This window comes from Corylus avellana, chromosome 6, assembly GCF_965113065.1.
Source record: "Corylus avellana chromosome 6, dhCorAvel1.hap1.2, whole genome shotgun sequence".
Taxonomy (NCBI): Eukaryota; Viridiplantae; Streptophyta; class Magnoliopsida; order Fagales; family Betulaceae; genus Corylus; species Corylus avellana.
In genome coordinates this window covers 29,209,375-29,230,448 of record NC_142495.1, presented here as the reverse complement: position 1 = coordinate 29,230,448, position 21,074 = coordinate 29,209,375, and the positions used below count along the sequence as shown (strand labels likewise).

The 21,074-nt window shown below is 34.7% G+C and overlaps 1 long non-coding RNA gene across 1 annotated transcript in view; it reads right to left on the bottom strand.

The window, feature by feature from the left end:
* Positions 1-3,285: 3,285 nt before the first annotated feature.
* The window catches only part of LOC132188785 (uncharacterized), a 44,729-nt gene continuing 26,940 nt past the window's right edge, over positions 3,286-21,074 (bottom strand). The window contains exon 2 of the long non-coding RNA XR_009440915.2: positions 3,286-3,509. This is a non-coding gene — a long non-coding RNA (uncharacterized LOC132188785). The remainder of the gene's footprint in view (positions 3,510-21,074) is intronic.

Sequence of the window (21,074 nt, the reverse complement as noted above, 5' to 3'; positions counted from 1 at the left end):
TTTTAACAACTCCTTTAATTACGCCCACTTGTCACGCGTTCCTTTGAGTCTTTTCAGTGATGACGTTATTCAATTTGTAGCTCAGAATTTTTAGCAAGTTGCAAGTGAAAGATATATTTTGTAAAATGTATGGGAAATAAGTATTCTTTGAGTCTCTGCTGTTACGCTGTAAATCCATAAAGCCATAATCTACAAAAATCAAACTACAGGTCCCCAACTCTGCATTAGAAACTGATTAGCAAAAAGAGGAATAATAAGACAAAAAAGAGGCTGATTAATTAGCTAGTCCAAAGTATCTTTTATAAGCTCAGCAACCATTTTCAAGGAATAATTTTCCATAGATTAGAGAAAGAAACAATGAAGATAAGCAATCGAAGGAAACCGGCCACATATATATACATCTTTTATTAATTTAGCGATCATTTTCGATGAATATTTTTTCATAGAGAAACAAACAATAAAAATAGGCACTAAAAGGATACTTAAATAGATAATAAACGTAGGGCTGGCTAGATTGTGAAGGTGTAAATACATAAGACGTACATAACTTGTTGTCTTGTTCCCCACTTTTTCATCCGAAAACAGCAAGACATTAATTGAAGACGCAAAGACTTTTAATTTGGTCCACTTCTCACTCGTTCAAGATATTACATTATTACGTATCAGCGTGTCAAGGACTCAAGAACCTGTGCTTTGAAAATTCTAACTTCAAACACCCCAATTGAGTCCTACAAAGAGCACACATAATACTATGTATCTTCTTCGAGTCTCTGCTGCAAATCCGTAAAGCCATATTCTGCAAAAAGAAACTGAATACTTAATTACCCCACCTTATGAGGATTCTTATGAGGATGTGAAAACTTACAATCAGGATTCTTCTTGGTCTTTGAGGAGATTTTTTTGACCTTTGAGCATCTCCAAGAGAGTAGTCATGTATATGAAAATAGTTAGATTTGACTAGCTATTATGAGCTAAATTTCATTTGCATAGAATGGTTAGACTAACTTTTTTTTTTTTATTCTAACATGAAAAGTGAATAGGCTCTTTAGCCTATAGAGCATCTCCAGCAAGAGTGACTATTTTAGCCGTTCAAAATACACATTTTTACATTTTAGCTACTAATTTTTTAATGCAAACTCTAACAGATTATCTATTATAACTCTCGACTTTCTTTAAATGTTATTTTCTAATATTTTTTTAATATTGTTTTTTTTTTCCCACTTCTCTCTCTAATTGGAGAGCAAATATTATCTTAAGCGCTTATAGACCGAACTACGTAAAATAAATGACACCAATAATCTAACTCCATTTGTTGCTCAGGCCGTTCATGAACAAGTTGCAAGTAAAAGATATCTTTTGTAAAATGTGAGAAACAATTCTTCTTTGAGTCTGTCTCTATACTATGCCGTAAATCCATGATATTCAGCAAAAAATCAAGTTACGGATCCCCAACCCTGCATTAGAAACTGATTAGAACGAAAAAAGAGGAATAGTAACACCAAAGAGAGGCCGATTAGCTAGTCCAAAGTATCTTTTATAAATTAAGTTGAGCAATTATTTTCGAGGAATAATTTTCCGCATCGAAAAAGAAACAATTAAGATAGGCAATCAAAGGAGAGTGTCACATACTCACATTCACATGTAGTCTCCAAACCCAATTCTTAAAATGAGAAAAAAATAGAGAGCTCGATGGAACTTACTTTTTATAAAATTTAACTAAATTTTGATTAAAAATAAATTTTAGAGAGCTTATTAAGAATACTTTTACCATTTTAACTAGTCAAAATATAATTATGTTTTTAGTCACTAACTTTTTAATATAACTTTCTACATCTTTTAAAATATGATTTTCCATTATTTTTAATTAATTCATTTCTTTCACTTCTCTCTGTCACTTTCGCTCACGATGCTGTATTGTTATTGCTAGTGGCAGACACCTCAAAAGTCTTCCACTTGGTTATCTAAAATTCCCAAAAGTCAAGTTTGTTGAAAACCCGTATCACAAATCTACCAATCGGGATCCCGGCAATATTGCCAAAATTGTTCATCAATTTTAAAAAAAAAATTCTGGTCATCTAATATTGTCCAATAGCCACCAACCTGTCACGTCTTTCACTAAAAATAAATAATAAAATAATTTATATATATATATATATATATATATATATATAAAATAATTAAAAAATTAGGGTAGCCGACCACTCCAACTAAGCCATGGGTGACGGAAGCCACCCCTAAGAGCCAGTTGGCCACCACTTGGGAGTGGCCGAAGCTACCCATGGGTAGCATGGCCCTAAGGATAGTTCTAGATCCCGATCCCAAATCCACTCTCAAGCGTGCGATTCCCGGCCTTTGGCGTATAGTTTCGACGAAATCACCGTGTATTTTCCTTCAACTCCCAATCTTGTACGAGAAGAAATATGACCCGACATGCAACTAGCCTAATTCCCACAATGGTTTTCAACAACTACTTTAATGCGCGCGTATGAAACGGCAACTTATCCAAAGACTTGAGTCATGCTAGTGAAGTCTTTTCAGTCTTCTGTCAAAAGACTCGTAACAATTCTTTTTGGCCCACTTCTCACGCGTTCAAGATATTTCATATCAGCGGGTCAAGGACTCAACAATTTGTGCCATGAAAATTCTTCAACACCCTTAACTCTTAAGTGATCCCTACCAATAGCTATCTTCCTCTCCTCCGCGGTTGCTTGTGTTGTATTATTTATTAAATGATTAAATTTACTTCTTTTTATTAGTTCAAGTTTTTGGAAATAATTGATAATTTAATATGTTATCAAAACTAAAGATCTTAAGTTCGAACATTGACTCTATCAATTCACCCTCTCATTTTAATTAAACATGCCCATCGAAATGGAGTTTGAGCTTTGAGATTACCTCCTCCTATCTATTTAAATTTTTTAGAGATAACTGATGACTTAACACTTAGATACACACAAACTAACAACCAAATTTCAAACAGAGGTTACTTGGAATATACATGTTTATAATTAGGTCTGGGCAGCTGCAATGTGTCGTAATTTAGCAGCGTAAATACAGTTGGGGTGCAGTAGTCAAGGATATTTTATAAAAAACATTGTGGCTAAGGAAAATTCTAAAAGAAGAATCCAGGAACCTTCAGTATCTTATGATTTCTCATTTGAGGATGACTTTGATCGACAAGCAACATTCAAGTCCCACATGTGGGTAAATCAGCACTCCTCTTTTTCCAGTATTGAATAAAAAATAATAATAATAAAAAAAAAAATAAAAAAGGAAAAGGGTAAATCAGTACCAAACAGGGACTTTTAATAATTTATATATAAAAAAAATAAAAATACTGTGGTTAGAGAAAATTTTAAAAGAAGAATACAAGAACATTGTGTCTTGAAAATTGCCTATAAGTTCACACCAAAAAAAATCCAGACCAAGAGCGCACATAGAACTCTGTATCTTGCTCTGCCTTGCACCAATATTTCACCAACTTTCTGCTTCTCTCCATTTCAATGAAGCTTCATAGCCACAAAATGAACATAATTAGTCGATCCTTATCATTAATATTAATTTTATCTTCTCATGCCACATGTACCGAGCAAGTATGAAAATTGATCCACTTTATCATGCAATTTCCAAAAACATTTACTTCTGATTTTGGAATGCAGGCTCTCCATCACTTTATTTTCCAAATATTAACTAAATTTTGTTTCTAGTTACTAAATCCTAGATCTTTTAAAGTATGTATTAAGCTGTTATATGAAATCGTCACATTACTTATGCATGTGAAAGTGAAATCTATTGATTGCAGAGTATGGAATGGGTGGCAATGCATCAAAAGAAGGAGATGTCTATAGCTTTGGGATATTCGTGATGGAACTGTTCACAGGAAAGCGACCGGCTGACAAAATATTTAAAGATGATTTCAACCTCCATAACTTTATTAAGACGACATTGTCAGAAAGACTTATGCAGATTGTAGATCCAAACCTTCTCACAAGAGAAGTAAATGAAATGTCAATACCAATCGAAAACGATAGTTACAAGTATGAAGATCACAATGATATTGAGGAGGAAGAGGAAAGTCACATTGAGAACCTAAGTCAGATAAATGCCAGTATGCAGAAGTGTTTATTTTCAGCTTTCAAAATCGGCATTGCTTGTTCATTGGAATCGCCAAAGGAAAGAATGAATATGGAGGACGTCACTAGGGAAGTACATCAAATCAAAAATGCTTTTCTAGGTATTGGATACTGACCAACTCAGGTACCGCAACACATTTTAGTTTAGAAGTTTTGGCTAGTGATAGATAAATCATAGAGTGATTGAAGACTATCCTAAGTATTGTATATGGGCTTTGAATTTCAAACCTTTCAGTTTTCAAATAATTCTTTTGGACCTCAAGCATAAGTCTTACTTAGGTATACAATCTGCTAGCACAAGTAGATTTTCCAGGGCTCTTACTAGGATCAAAACATTAAATTAAGGTTTTCACCTCATTAAAGTCCACATGTACCTCGTATTAGGAATAAAACATTAAACTACCTAAAATTTCCATCTTATTTTAGTCAATAGGTGCCTTATAAGTCACTCAGCTGGTTTTGCTTCCTAAAGTTATCAGAGCAGAAGTTGTTTTCTTTCTAATGTATTATGGGAATTTCCAAATGTCCCAACATGTCAATTAAAATAATGAACTTCCACTACAAAAAAATTACTGTTTATTGACGGAGGTTTACTGACGTGTCAGGTCACCTGGCACGTCAGTAAACACTCCTGACGGGGCTTTCCTGACGCGTGTAAGGCGTGAAGAATGTGGGTGTCAGGAAATGAGAATTCCTGACGTGCCATTCTTGGCACGTCAGGAATTCCTGACGTGTCAAAAATTGAGACACGTCAGGAATTCTCTTGACGTGTTGAAATTCACACGTCAGAAGAATTCCTGACGTGTGAATTTTTGACACGTCAGGAATTCCTGACGTGTGAAAAATTTACATGTCAGTAATTATTGACGTGTCAATTTTTGACACGTCAGTAATTACTGACGTGTCAATTTTTGACACGTCAATAATTCCTGACGTGTCAAAAATTCACACGTCAATAAATTTGGTTCGTTTTGAAATTTTTTTTCCCTCCCCCCTATATTTTTTGTGATTAATTTTAGGACTATACCCGAATTTTGTGTTACGTAATACCTGATATTCAATCTATCCATCAAATCCATGCAAATAATATACAATTTTCCCATCAAATAACATACATCATATCCAATAATAGCAATCACAAATTATCCAAGAAAACTAACTTCAACACATCATAATATCACAACTAAAATAATATATATACACCAATCACAAACTATCCATCAAAACTAACTTCAACACGCCAAAATGACACAAATCACAAACTATACACCAAGACTAACTTCAACACACCAAAATGACACAAATAACATAATATACACCAATCACACAAACTATCAACGAAAGCGATCTTCAACACACCAAAATGACACAAATAACATAATATACACCAATCACACAAACTATCAATGAAAGCGATCTTCAACACACCAAAAATGGCACATACTAACTATATATACACCAATTACAAACCATCCACCAAAACAAACTTCAACACATCAAAAATGACACATACTAACGTAATATACACCAATCACAAATATAATTACATCAACTTATACACAAGTGTGAATGGCCTAAAGTTCTCAACCAGACTATCGATCATTGACATCCATAGCATCCTCTCGACGATGTCCATTACCTGCAAATGATAAAACAAACAATATTCACCAATAAAACAACCACCAAACAAATAATATATAAAACTTTGAAGGTAGCAGAAAATTCATATAAAAAATAATAGAAAAACATTAAGTCAATATATATGCATGGTCACAGAGCAATCAATAATATATAGACATGAGAGAATGAACTTCGTTTTTATTTTTCCATTGCAATTATAGAACTTCCATATAGGTTATTAATGTCGGGAATTCAATGGAAGAGATGATAAACACAAAGGAAAAGCATCCTCTCTAGCATTAAGTGCATTTATATCTATTTATATTTAGAGTTACCAAATTAAGTTTGTGAATAATTGTTCTTGATGAGTTCGATCTGCATGTGTTGCTTTGTTCCATGCAGTTATATCCATTTATACGTGCATGAATAGCTCTAAATAATTATCTCAACCAACACTATTTCATAGTATACCAAATTGAAGCCAACAATTTAGAAGTTCACCAACCCAACCATGATATATAAACCAAATTTAACCAAGAATTACAACATCATTAATTATTTAGAATGACTACAATATATCCAAACTCTTAATTTAAAAGTTCATATATATATATAGACAGTTCTAAAATTAAATTGACTACTAACAAAGGTCATACCTGATCCACTGTCGACCGACGATCGCACCATCGCAACGGGTGGGGAAGCACTGTCTGGTGGAGTGTACAACCGCATCAGCTCCTCGAGTTGGCGGAAACGGGCATCAAACCTTGCTTGACGTTCAGCCTCATGTTCAGCTACCTGTCGAGCTATCCGCTCATTGTTCTCAGCCATCTGCTCCGCCACTTGCTGAGCTACCCGCGCATTGTTCTCGGCCAACAACGCATCTATCTCTTCCTTGTGCTTCGCCCTCTCCGCCTCAAGCGCTCTATCAAGTGTGCCTTGTGATATCGTAGAGTACCTGGCGTTTTCTGACCTTGCCTGGGACGGTGTATAGTATGAGCGAATGGTCCCCCGCACAGGCAGAATATTTGGTCCAGCCATCCGAACCCGACCGGCATATTCAGGCTTATTTCCAATTGCCTGGTCAAATGCGTCGTTTGGCGCCCACCTTACCGTTCCCTCTGTGATGCTAGACGATGCTGCAGGGTCGGTGGGTATAAGCTCCTTCATCCGTTCCTGTTTGTCACATTAAATATTGAGTCAGTGGGGCGCACAACCGTTAATCAAAAATAATTTATCAAATATACAAGCAAGACAATATATGAAAGGTGAGTAGTAGCATACACATCTCTCCTTCACAATATCATTCGGATATGAACCGTTCTTCTTTTTGTGTGAACGGACGTAATTTTCTGCCCGAGTAGGTTGATGGCCCAAACGTTCGGCCTGCAGATAACATAGGACATACATATACCATATTAACATATAAAATGATGACATGTACATTCACATCTATAAGTATAGGATAAATTACACACTTACCTCCTCCTGTGTCAACCTGGCATAACTCTTTGATCCGGTGCAATGCGGTGAATCATTTAATGCTCACAATGTCTTCATTTTCGCCGCATACTCCTACACAGTTAACACTTTTAATATGTTAATACTAATACAATTAGGGTCACTACTTTAACCAAATAGTTTAACTCATGACCTACCCTATTCTCCTGGGTACACCACCTCTCTAATAATATATCCAAGTCGACAGCATTGTACTCTCCCAGTCTCTGTCCCCCCAGTCTTGCCCGTATAGTGTCCGGAGTATCTTCCTCGGTAATGGCACAATTTTTTTTAAGATCATGCCTCCATGTCCGCAGCTTAGAGCCCATATCCTTAAATGCTTCATCCTTCACAGCTTCCAAGTTGTACTCGGGCGGGACGAAAAAGTATGCCTGCACAAGATCAACATTGACAAATTAAAAAAACTTAAAATATGTGTATATACATATAGATATAAACGCGCATATATATTTGCAACTTATAGCGTATATGTACATATATACGCTCTAAGTGTCATCATATTATTAAAAAACATACCATCAATGCGTCCCAAATGTCCTCCTTGGTACGGTCTGGTACCTTCGACCAATCGTCCGGTATTCGGACAAAATTGCCGCTCCTAATTATGTCTCCGGTCATCCGCCTAAACCTCACGGCGCTAAATCCAACTGGCTGGAATGATGCATTGTACCCAGTATGATCCGTTTGCGAGGGGGGACTCCCGGCCGCCTATGCGAGTCTAGGATGGTGCACACCTCGATGATGGTGTTTCCTTCAGAATCGGTACCTAACAAATTTAAAATTAGAAAGGTAAGTTATTTCGAATTCAATATTAACTAACATATTAATTAAAACATAATATGTACGACATTAGAGCATATACACTTACTTATGGTCCGGACCTGCCGCGGGCCTAATCGGTCGCTGGGAGCAGGGTCGGTGGGCTGCGGGTCATCAGTGGCCTGTGCCCCACCAACCATGTCTTCTTGGGCCTGTGTCTCTGTATCCTCCATACCTGCTTTGCATGTTTTTAGAATATTTAGAATTCTCTGAAGTTGTAGTTGTAGTTGAATATAATTAATATTGCACCAATATAGTTAAAAATTTTCAAACTTATGAATCTTTAAAAAAAACAGGCGGGCGTACCTGCGCTATGCTGGGTGTCTAGCCGCTCGACGTCACCCTCAGCACACTGTCGTAACTCGCTGTCCCGGTACGACCCAATCCGATACCCCATCTGCGCCATGCCTATCCGACTGTATGGAGCATATACAGGGGTCTCCCCTCCCATAGTACCTGGAAGGACTGGTCTATATCCTTCCTGTACCCCTAGAAGCTGAGCAACGTCTTGTTGCTCGCTGTCATCAAGTTGGGCTGCCGGAGACCCAGGCGACATCGACTGCCGCAATACGGCCGAGCCCCTGCGTGCTCTCTTCTTCCCCCTTGTACTCATGGTACCCTGTGAAAAAACACCACATGCATATATGGGTAATACTACACGTACTTAATTAAATGGTCAAACGATATATATTGAAATGAATGATAGATTAAAATTGACGTAATGTGTTATAAATTCCTTACTAATAAGCCAACCTTTTCATTTAAACAAACCTACCAAAAAAAAAAAAAAAAAAAAAACATAGCCACATTTAAAAAGCAATTATATTTACAAAGAAAAACCTACCTACCATAAAAAACATCATTTTGCATGCATCTATATTTTCAACATACAATAAGTAATTAATTAATAGATACTCCTAAAAAAAGAAAAAATTTAACATCAATTACAAGCTCACAAATACTCAATCCCATACATTATTGAAACATCATGCGAATATATGACAAAATGAACCATAAAATTCTGCAATATACAACATAATGTATATATTTTATATATACAGCAATATATATACATTACCTAAAAACTATATAAAATAAAACAATATAGAACAACACAATATATGCATATATATATATATATTCTGCAATAATAAAACAATAGTATATATCAAATAAAACAACATAAAACAACACAATATATATATATATATATATATATATATATATATATATATATATATATATATATATATATATATATATATATTAATCTGCAATAATAGTATATATAAAATAAAACAAAATATATATATATATACCTGCAGGCCGGTGAGATGGAGGAGATTGGCGGAGCAGATTCGGCCGGAGAATCGCCGGAGACGGCAACGGCGATGTCGAGGCGGCGGCCGGCGACGGGGAGTGAGCTAGCAAGAGAGAGTACGTGGTACGTACGGCGCTCCGGCAGAGAGGTAGAGCTGATCACGGCCGGAGAAAATGTATAGTAGGAGAAGGTAGAAGAAAATGAGGAAGAGTGAGAGAAGAGATATGCAGAAGATCAAAAAAAAGCAAAAAACAGCTGGAATGGCGCCTGGCGGGAGAGAAGAGAGACGAGCTGGGTGCGTGGGGGATGAAAGTTGCAGGGGAGGGAAAATCAAAAAAAAAAAAAAAAAAACGAAAAACAAAATATCAGTGTGGTAGGTGGTGCGATGGGACGGCCAGCAGGCGCTGGCCTTCCCAAGGCAAGCTCCTGACGCGCCACATGGGCACGTCAGGAGTTCCTGACGTGCCACATGTGGCGCGTCAGGAGTTCCTGACGTGCCTATGTGGTGCGTCAGGAGTTCCTGACGTGCCTATGTGGCACGTGAGGAACTCCTGACGCGCCACATGTGGCACGTCAGGAACTCCTGACGTGCCTATGTGGCGCGTCAGGAAATATATATGTATATATATAATATGTTATAATATATTTATACATGTTCTTTTAAATAGCATATATATATGTGTGTGTGTGTTTGTCAGAACGTTAATATCATCGATCACCAATATTGTTACTTTAATTATTTTAATTAATGAAATACTAAATTTGGTCGTATCTCATAATTAAATGAACGAGATCGAGAAAAATGCATGTTATACGTACATATATATATATATATATCCTTTAGTATAATTTGAACCATGCATGCACGTTAAATTCATGTTATATAATTATCCTTTTGCATGGATTTGCTATATATATATATATATATATATATATATACATATATATGGTATCTCAAGTAAAACATGGCTGACCGTTGGAAATTTTTTTTTTTTTTTTTTTTAAGTTTTGAATGTTCAAATGGAATGGGTTACGGTACATGCTACGTAAAGAAAAGTATATATTAAAGTACTGGTCGGTGCTTGTTTTCATAAAATTAATTTTATTGAATGTTAATTGGGATTCGATCATATTGTACAATATTAAATTACCTTGGGAATATATATATATATATATATATATATATATATATATATATATATATGTATTTCTTTATATTTATATAGTATAATTCTTGACGTGTCAAAGTGACACGTCAAGAATTGTTGACGTGTCAAAATGACACGTCAAGAATTGTTGACGTGTCAAAATAACACGTCAATAATTGTTGACGTGTCATTTTGACACGTCAACAATTCTTGACACACGTCAACAATTATTGACGTGTCAAAGTGACACGTCAACAATTATTGACGTGTCAAAGTGACACGTCAGTAATTATTGACGTGTCAAATAATGACACGTCAGTAAATAATCAATCAAATATTTATTAATTTTAAAATAAAATTTGGCTCAAATTTACTGACGTGTTGAAAATAACACGTCAGCATTTACTGACGTGTTTATTTCAACACGTCAGGAATTATTGACGGGTAGGTTTTTACACGTCAGGAAATAATTTGTTGACGTTCCACTACTTGACACGTCAGCATTTACTGACGTGCCAAAAAAAATTACTGTTTACCACGTGAAGAAATTGACGTTTTTTTGTAGTGTTCTGCTTTTGCAGGAACATAGAGCTTTGTGAAGAAATTAGATTGCTAAGAAGTCTCATTCATAATGCCCCGTTGAATATAGAGTATTCAAGTCCTACATGATTGCATATTTGTGGATGACTTTGAAACAACATTCAAGTCCTATTAGATATGATTGCATATTTGTGGATGAATTTGACAAATAACATTCAAGTCCTATTATATATGATTGCATATTTGTGGATGACTTTGACAAATAACATCCAAGTCCTTCCTATTTTAAAAGAAGAATCCAAGAACGTACATCGTGTCTTGAAAATTGGCTATAGTAATTAAATTCACACCATAAATTCAAGTCCTTGCTGTATCTCACTCTGCCTTACACCAATATGTCACCAACATTCTGCTTCTCTCCATTACCAATGAAGCTTCACAGCCGCAAATTGTCAACAAGTGTGAAGATAATTGCTGAAAAATATCAATATTCAAGTTGGTGGGCTCAAGTCATATTTATCTATAAGAGGATAATGTTAGTTTTAAAAGGAGTCCAAGAACAACTGGAATTTGATTTTTGACGAAAACGTGTGTGGATAAACATGTGGATAAAAATATATATTGAGGATTAATTGTAGATTTTTATGACTACGTTTTAATGTAAATGCATAAGGATTTTAAAACTTGACAAGTCACCAAGCTCAAGATGACACATGGCATAGTATACAGTTGCAGATGAGTTTACAGATCATATGAAATGTTATATGTGCATTCATGGCACAGTATACAGTTATAGATGAGTTTACAAATCATATGAAATGTTATATCTGCATTCATGATTAAAAATGTTTAACCCAAGACACGATTACAGTGACGATCGGTACCATATAGGGTAGCATGGCAAACACACCGAAGGACGGTTACGAGAAGGTGTGTGCTACCGGCCAGGTGGCCTTCACTTAGGGAAGTTCCCAACCTGGTAGCTCTCCCCTGTGATGACAAGATGAGCCCTGGTAGCACATTATGTATTTGTGATTTTATAAATGAAAAATTATAGTACTCTAGTGACGTTATGATTTTGTTTAAATATGAATATGTTACAATTGCTCCCAATCGCTCTACCTCTAGAACTTGGGGTGTAGCAGGTGGTATCAGAGCAAAGTGGTTCAGTTGATTGGGAGACATTAGTTACTTGAGGATATTAAGTATAGATTAATGACCTATTAGGTGGCAATCCCTGCTGAAGCATTAGGTTTTAATCAAAAGAGTAAAGACATGGAGTAATTTTGGGGAATTAGGACTTACATTATTATGCACCCAAGGACAAGTTGATTGGCGTAACACCAAAGTGGAGGTTTTATAATAGTACTAATTTGTTTAATGCTTTGCAGGCATTGATTAAAGAGGAGAATACGATTCAGGTTGTCTTAATGACTAGAATGATAATGGGTGAAGATTGCTAGGTTACCACCTCAATAATCAAATTTTTCATATGTGGATAGCTTATTTAATACTAATGGTTCTCAATATGTTGTCAGAGTGGCGCAACAAGGAGTAAAGTAACTAACGACCTCTAGAAAGGAGTGCATTTAAGTTGATATTTAAGGACTAAGGTATAAAGGATCTAGAGTGAAGTATTTGCTTAAGATTTGTGTCACTGTTAGATAGTGATTAATTGCAAGTTTTTGAGGGAGTAACCAAGATTCAGAGGTCTAGTAGAGGAAAGGTTATCATGAATTTTGATGGAATGAATTTAGTATATTCTATAACTTGAGGACTAAATTGTTAAAAGTGTGGATCTTGTTAACACTACAATAAATCTTGTGACAAGTAGGATTTATGATTCTTACAAGGAGATATACATTTTGTACTGCTATGGTTTAAATTGTTTTAGTAGGATGTATCTTAAATTCAAGGGATGAGAAATTCGTAGTAATGATATATTGAAGACTTTGAAGAGAATGCTAAGATTGGTTAAGATTAAAATTATTAGAATTATATCAATAATGGTCATAGGAGTGACCGGATGATTTGACCATCATGTGTGTTGAGATACACGGACCCTGATAACTAGACTATGTACATCTGATATTTTTGTGGTTAGTGTTTAATGAAAGGATTTGAGGTTTTGAACTAGACTAGGAATTTCTTGTATAAATTGGGTTTATAAATTAGCATGATTCTATAATCTTCACTATAAGGGTAATATGGATTTATGATGTATATGTTTGGTAAAGTTGGATAAGTAATTTATCTAGATATATGGGAGTCATAATTTTTGAAACATTGTGGTATTTTGACATCAGAATTGAAGACATATTTTGAGATATCTTATTGAGTCTTAGGGATGTGATTTGTTAAAGGATTCTACATTGACATGATTTCCATGGGCTAGCATGGGTTGCTAATTCTCTTTTCGGACTCGGTCGATCTTAAGATATAAGCGGCTATCCTTGATTTTGGTTATGGAATAAAGGTACTAAAGTTAATTGATGGTTCATCTTTAAACGACGTTTTGAGGAATATATTACTTTGGGTAAAGTTGGATTCATAAGTACTATAGGATTAATATTGTTATGGTGCGAATTAGTGGATTTAAGGATGATTTTCTCGGAGGAAATTACATCAGAATTTTATTGCAGTGCTTTGTTTGGAAGTTGTTTTCATATAGGTATGATCCATGTTATGATTTGAGGTAAATAGTAAGAAAGATTACTATGGGTCAGCAATGGAAATTTCAATTTAAGTGACAAACTAGTAGGTGTTTGAATCAATCATTTATCAAAGGTCAATTTAAGTTTTAGAGAAGAGGATGGCCAAAGATGAATTCATATTATGATATGGAAACTGTCTTTCTTAAAGTTACATAGAAGATTTGACAAATGTGGTTGAAGGTATGATCATATTTTACTGGTTTGATTATCACCTTGGCAATATGGTAGGAAGCTCATTAATGTATCTGGGAATCAAACTTCTTGGGTAGTTCTGTGACAATTGAAATTAGAAGAGGTAATCTAGTGGCCGATCGACTTTTGACATTTTTGTTATGGATGATTCTTTTAATTTATGGTTGAGGAATATATGGGGCCGAATGGTTGAAGGTTGGGTTTTTGATTTTCTTGTATGGGAATATTGGTATAAGCACGGCAATTGCAAGGTATAAATGTTAGAGGCATACTATTAAATTCAATTTCAAATTTATGAGGATGAGGAGTTGTTAACGATTGTACTTGGGTATAAGAGTAATAAGATTTGATAAAAGTAAATGGGTTATTGATTCTTGTTGAGCCTCAGATGAAAGTATAGATGCATTATGACATCTTAAACATTAGGTTATATATATGGCAAAACTTTGAGGTTGAAGTTTTATATATATGACAATACTACTGTTTGAGATAGTTAAGAAAAGAGATTATTGATCAGCATATACAATGGAATTTTAGCTTAAGTGTTTAATAAAATTGAGTATGACTAAATACTTGAGATTTCACCCACTCTTTTGAGACCAATTCAAGTTTTGATGGTCATTAGAGAATACTTATGTTTGGTCAAAAGATTGTAATTGGATGACTAATGATAGTAAATGGGCATTGAAGGTTTTGAAGTATGATGATAGTACCTTGGAAATATGGTCAGAGTTATTATTAGTATCAAAAAGTTTTCTGAATTCTTGTGATGAGGAATAATTTTTTTAAACATCTAGAGTTTGTGGATACAAGGTTCATTTGCCAATATTGAGGTATAAGTATTATAAGACCATTTATGTGCTGACGACACCCAAAGGATTAAGGACACTTAAAGGAACACTCTTGCGCTAAGTTTAAGGTTTGGAATAGTGATTTATATACTCTTGAGTTATTGACGAGATCATTGATTTCGTTCTACTTCTGTATTTCTAGATAGTCTATGGAATGATTGGATTTTTGTACAAATCATCTCGTACATGATTAAGGAAATAAGGTATGTCAATGATTTATGGACAACATGTTGAAAGCCTTGTGGATTTTAGTGTGTGTACTTGGGGACTAGACTAACCATTGTAATTAGAATTGTTGTTTGATTTTAAGTTAAGAGAGACTATGTTTACTTGCAAAATCAACAGTGAATTTTGGAAGGAAAGATGGACACATGGTATTTAGCCACCTTGAATTTTTGTGGAAAGGTTGCTTCATTTAGATCATTGATTTTGGTTTTATTATATGGTTCTTTACTGTTTACCATATCTAAGTCGTTAGTTAGAGTTTGTTGTTTGTCATGAATAAGGTAGCTAATACTCTTGAGGGTGAGTGAGCTGCTTTCTGGGCTATAACAAACCTTTTTATAAAGATAAGTATGAGGTAATTTGGAATGAGGTTAACTATTTTGAATGACTCATGACTGGTTGGATTTTAAGGGATAACTACCTTGCAAAAGAAAGAACTTCAGACGAACAATTAGTTGGGTCAAAGTATATGCTGAAAGTTACTAAGGCAGGCTGTTGTAAGAGTAAATCAGTGGAATTGATAATATAGAATTAAGGCGATATATGCATGTCTTGTTACATATAGTGTAATTTGATTTTGGAATCGGTATCAAGTCTGAACATTCGTTTTGTATGGGAGTTATGCTTTACCCACAATACTTAACCTTTTGTTAAATGGTAAATGTAGGTGGTGGAATGTGCCAAACAAAGATTAGGAATATCATGAAAGCTCAAGGCATTAATGCTGATAACATTGTACATTAAGGAAGGAAATTCCAAGTAAGTTTGGCTAGTAGCAAATTCCGAGGACGGAATTTTTATAAGGGGGGAAGGATGTAATACCCTGAAATTTATACTTAGAATAAATGTGATCTTATTATCAAGGATAAGGAGGATTTGCAATTTTATTAAGATTTATATGGAGTTAGGTAAATAGACTTAATGTGAAAGATGATGGAAATTGATAGTTATAATTTTAGTGGGTTATTGAAAGAAAAGTCACATTGTTTTGGACGCCGAAAATTCTTTGAGTGACCTTAAATAAAACTGTTTTAATACCTTATAGAATGATGAGAAATGAAGATTTTAAAAGTGGTTTCATGATTTTTGGATGCTTGTAGAAGGAGTTATGATTTTTAGAAGATGCAAGTGTCAAAACAGGAATTTCAGTCAAACAGATAGGCACCGAATTTCGTGGGACTTTTGAGGTACCAAACAGTTATGGGTTAATATGATTTTTGGATATGTTGTGCATCTTTGAATGAGGAAAATTTCAAGTCAAAGTTTGTGTCATTTGGAGTTAAATTGAAAGAGTTATGATTTTTCCAAGTTTAATAGGTCAAGCTGTCGAGTAGTTAAAGTACCGGCAATTTGGAAAATTAATTGAATGGATTACTGATGTCCATAAGCCACGATTTTTGGGTATGTGGTAGTCAAAAGGTTTAGGTTCATTGAGGATTAATTGTAGATTTTTATGACCACGTTCTAATGTAAATGCATGAGGATTTTAAAACTTGACAAGTCACCAAGCTCAAGATGACACATGGCATAGTATACAGTTACAGATGAGTTTACAGATCATATGAAATGTTATATGTGCATTCATGGCACAGTATACAGTTACAGATGAGTTTACAAATCATATGAAATGTTATATGTGCATTCATGATTAAAAATGTTTAACCCGAGACACGATTACAGTGACGATCGGTACCATATAGGGTAGCATGGCAAGCACACCGAAGGACGGTTACGAGAAGGTGTGTGCTACCGGCCAGGTGGCCTTCACCTAGGGAAGTTCCCAACCTGCTAGCTCTCCCCTGTGACGACAGGATGAGCATATAGGTCCTTCGGGACACGCCAATGTGCGCTACTCACGGTAAAATTGTGGCGTCGGGTCAAAGGGTAAAACAATAATTTTAAAAGAAAAGCAAAATGAAGTGTTTGCATATCTCATAACTTACTTGCGATTCTTGTATTAATTGCCAATTACTCATTTTGCAACTATCATGCTTATTTTGTTAATTATATTATTCTGTCTAAATTGTTATTGTGCATAACTGAGATTCTGACATAGAAATTTGTATAGCATGTTTTATAGCATCTTGATTTTGTGGCTACTTACTGAGTTGTCGAACTCACCCCTTCTCCCTATATATCTTTTTCAGATTGCTCTATATATATATCGTAATATTGAAGACATGGGTACCAATGGGCCTCTTAGTTGTTAAAAAAAAATCCTATCACTGCTTTATGGTCTAGCAGGAGCAGTAGCAGTAGAAGTGTCTAGGACTCCAATCTATAGACGGCTTGGGCTAAGCATAGACGGTGTAATTTTATTGCTTATGAGATTATTGAATACTAGCACATTATGTATTTGTGATTTTATAAATGAAAAATTATAGTACTCTAATGACGTTATGATTTTGTTTAAATATGAATATGTTACAATTGTTCTCAATCGCTCTACCTCTAGAACTTGGGGCGTAGCAATTACTGTCCTTAATTGTGGAAATAGGCATTTCTAGCTACTACATAGATTGTCAAAGACTTTTCTTCCGAAAACAACAAGAACAAGATATTGATCGAAGAAAAAAAAGAAAAGGCTGGAGGTCGAAGTATATTTCCGTTAAAAGGGAAAAGACTTTTGACAAGTCCTTATTTGCCCACTTCTCACGCGTTCAAGATATTACTATCAGCGTGTCAAGGACTCAAGAACTAATTGTGTGCTTTGAAATTTCCAACTTCACACCCTACAGCTACGATGCTGTGGAACCTAGGGAAGGAAAAGGAGGATTGGATCAACTCCATCGGACAGTCCATAGACCATAGTGCAACTCTCCAGGTCAGTCATGGACTTCGAGGTCGTCCATTACGAAAACCACTTGCTGTGGATACAATGCATATGAAAAGTGAGAAAGCGGAAGATTAAGGTAACTAATTAAAGAGCAGCGTTTTGCTGTGGATACAATGCATATGAAAAGTGAGAAAGCGGAAGATTAAGGTAACTAATTAAAGAGCAGCGTTTTTTATTCTGTAAGGAGAAGCGTCTTCGTCTTCTATCCAAAAAGATAAAAACAAGCTCGCAGGTTAAAAGAAAGATAAAACTCCGCAAAGTATTTGAGATAGAATTCTCTGATTTTATAGTAATTCAATGAATTGAATTTTACATAATAAGCAAGCCTATTTATAGAAGTTAAATACTTGTAGAGAAGTAAACATACTTCTAGTAGAAAAAGTAAATCTAATCCTAGTAGAGAAAGTAAATCTAATCTTAGTAGGAAAGTAAACATAATCATAGTAGCAATAATAAACCTAATCCTAATAAGAAAATGAAAATAAAGTTTTAATAAAATAAAATAAAATCATAATATAAAATTAACAATCAGCGGGAATCGTGACAATATTTCTTTTTGTACTTTCATTGTCTAAGAACGAATAAAATTTTGATCAAGCAACGCTCCTCCAATATTATTATTAATATTTTTTTTTTTTTTTATTAAAAATATAGGTAAATATCGTCCAACATCAAAAAGTCTCTTTGCCAAAAAGACTGTTTATAGTCGTGCTACTGAAGTCTTTTCAGTGTTGTGCCAAAAGACTTTTAACAACTCCTTTAATTACGCCCACTTGTCACGCGTTCCTTGGACAAGTCTTTTCAGTGATGACAAGTGAAAGATATATTTTGTAAAATGTATGGGAAGTAAGTATTCTTTAGTCTCTGCTGTTACGCTGTAAATTCATAAAGCCATAATTGGCGGAGCCACTTAAGACTTTGGGGGTGCCGTGAAGCTTTTAAAAAAATATTTTTTTTTGCTATTTTTCTCCTAAGTTCCACACGGTACTTCCAAAAAAAAAGAAAAAAAAATATTATTCTCTCTTACTTTTGCAAGTTACCATTCGACACTCTCAAAAAACTTTTAGGGACACTCTCATTATAAATTGTTTGGCTCCGCTACTGCCATAATCTGCAAAAATCAAACTACAGGACCCCAACTCTGCATTAGAAACTGATTAGCAAAAAGAGGAAATAATAAGACAAAAAAGAGGCTCATTAGCTAGTCCAAAGTATATTTTATAAGCTCAGCAACCATTTTCAAGGAATAATTTTCCATTGGTTAGAGAAAAATTCAAAAGAAGAATATTTAACTTTGTATCTTCAAAACAACGTTGAAGTGATCACGGCTACAAAAGTGAACAGAAGCTACAAAGGTCCAATAAAGTAGGAATGACTGTGCAGCAGCCTCACGCGTTTCCGCCCATTTCTCATTCGTAAGGTATCAGCATCAGCGTTAATTTAGCAAATCCTTCGGCAATCAGCATTCAAGTTCCACGTGTGGGTAAAACAGTACCAAACACTAACATTTTATATTTTATAAATAAAAAAAAATTCCATAGAGAAAGAAACAGTGAAGATAGGTGTCAATAATGCAACATCAATGTAAAACAAAGAGAGAGATGAAGAACAGAGAGGTTGGAGAAAATTGAAAAAGAGTTGGAAAAGAAAATGTATTCTTTGTATTGCCATTAATCATCCATCCATTTCTTGACACCTTGCTCTGTTTGACGTATAGTTTCACCGAAATCACCGTGTCTTTTCCTTCAACTCACAATCTTGTACGAGAAGAATATGACCCGACATGCAACTAGCCCAATTCCCACAATGGTTTTAATTAGACCCATTAATTCGCGCGTGTGAAACGGCCACTTTGCCAAAGACTTTGACTCATGCAAGTGAAGTCTTTTCAGTCTACAGCCAAAAGACTCATAACAATTCTTTTGGCCCACTTTTCACGGGTTCACGAAGGCTGTGGCCTTGTTTGTGAAGTGAAAGCATGTTCTCTTACTTCTATGATCACTTCTATGGCACTGTTCCTCGAGTAAGTATATCTGATCATGCTGAAGGAGACACGGTTAACCGTGTGTATGAGAGAAGCTAAGTTATATTAAAAGATAAATATGTCCTTATGAAAAATAGAAAACCAATGTCCATCATTTGGGTATATTTGTGTAGGTGTTCTGAAGGGGCAAAATAAGAATTATGTCCACTTTTAATTTTCAAACCGAACCTTATTGGCTGTGTCAATCTGTTTAACATTCAGACCGTACCTGATACTTCGGCGCCACTTCAGAGGTCTACAGTGCCGTGTAAATTCAAGGGGTTTGCCAAACACCCTCTGTGTTTAGCAAAGGGTCGGACCCCATCGGACAGGATTCAAAAATTTAAAAAAAAAAAAAAAAAATTCAAAATCAATTCTAACATTCTTATTTTTTACATCACATCAATCACTTATTATTATTATTCAAATAAAAAAATCACTCCAAAACAAATTTTTTCACTTTTTTTATATAAAACATTCTTACTTTTTTCTCTCATATCAATCAAATCTGCTACAGTACCATTCCACTCCCTTGTTCTATTCCAATGCCAAACACAGCCAAAAATTTGTCTACGTCTATATTCGCGAGTGACTCTCACTTTTTTTATTTCCTTCTAATTCCTGAGGTGCTAATAGTATGTCTATTTTGGGTTTTTCAGTTTAGCCTTTACTTTCTTTCTATTTTTAATTTTAATTGTAATTTCATTCTAGAAGTACTTAATAAAAAAAAATATTTCGTATCAGCGGGTCAAGGACTCAAGAACTTAATATATTTTAATATTTTATATATATTAATATATATTTTTTAGCTTTTATTTTTAGTTTTTAGTTTGGGTTAAATACTCCAAACCTCTCTAGGGTTTTTCAACTTTATTTTTTTCTCTTGAAGTTTCATTTTTATCACAGAAGGTCTATGTGGTTTTAATAAATGACCAAATTAATTCATCCGTTAGTTGACCGTTAAGACTGACACGTGGCACAAACTTAATTTTTTAAATTTATTTTTAAATTAAAAAAAATGTATTTTTTTTTTTAAAAAAAAAAAAAAGAAAAAGAAAAGAAAAGGAAAAAAAATTGGGGGGGTGGCCCCTTGGCCATTTGGGGGTGGCTCGGCCACCCCCTTGGGCTCCA